Raw genomic sequence first — 799 nt, 5'->3', positions numbered from 1 at the left:
CTGTAAAATGAGCATATTTTACATAGTTCAATAATTAATTTAATTAAGATTATTTGAGATAATGAGCTCCAGTCCATACTAGGCTTTGTCTACGGGAGGCCTCAAAATTCATTACCCTGGGGGTCCCTAAAGGTTATAATCTGGCCATATTCGCAGCAAAAACATTACATCTTCTACGAAGTCTACGCTGACTGTCAAGAGCACAAAGGGTGATTTTTAAGGGGAGGAGAATTTTAATATATGAAATAGGAATTAATATCAATCATTACCCTATACGATACAAAAAACACAAAATTAATCTCTATTTCAGCTGATTTGCATCTTATCGACCTAATCCTTACGAATATTCACTACACATTTGAAAGAGAGGAAACGAATATCAGTATTACCTTAGTGTTTTAACACATTTTTTTGTTTTAACCATGAGCCATCAACCATCCCTTTCCCGCCTCATTTTCTTCGTCAAACCACTCAACCAAGATCTTGTTTACAACACGACGAGCCATGCGGAGCCTCGTCCATGTGCGCGCCACGTGTTTGTCGGACGAGCGTCGGCCTTGACATGCCATTAACGCAACACATACTTTCGCTTGTTCTTCAGTTTGTTTGCGAAAGTGATGTTCGTGTTAGCAGACTTGACGTATGTTCTGATAGAAGGATATATAATAATTTGACTATTTCAGTATTTCAAGTATGCAGTATATTAGTAGGTTAAGATATACGTTGTAGATATAAATGGGATGTATAAATAGTTACTCATAAAGATTTTATATAGTGTACTTATCGATATACATAAAAC

Source organism: Penaeus monodon, chromosome 32 (genome assembly GCF_015228065.2).
Source record: "Penaeus monodon isolate SGIC_2016 chromosome 32, NSTDA_Pmon_1, whole genome shotgun sequence".
NCBI lineage: Eukaryota > Metazoa > Arthropoda > Malacostraca > Decapoda > Penaeidae > Penaeus > Penaeus monodon.
The sequence above is the reverse complement of the archived record's forward strand: the minus strand, read 5'-3'. Positions refer to the sequence as shown.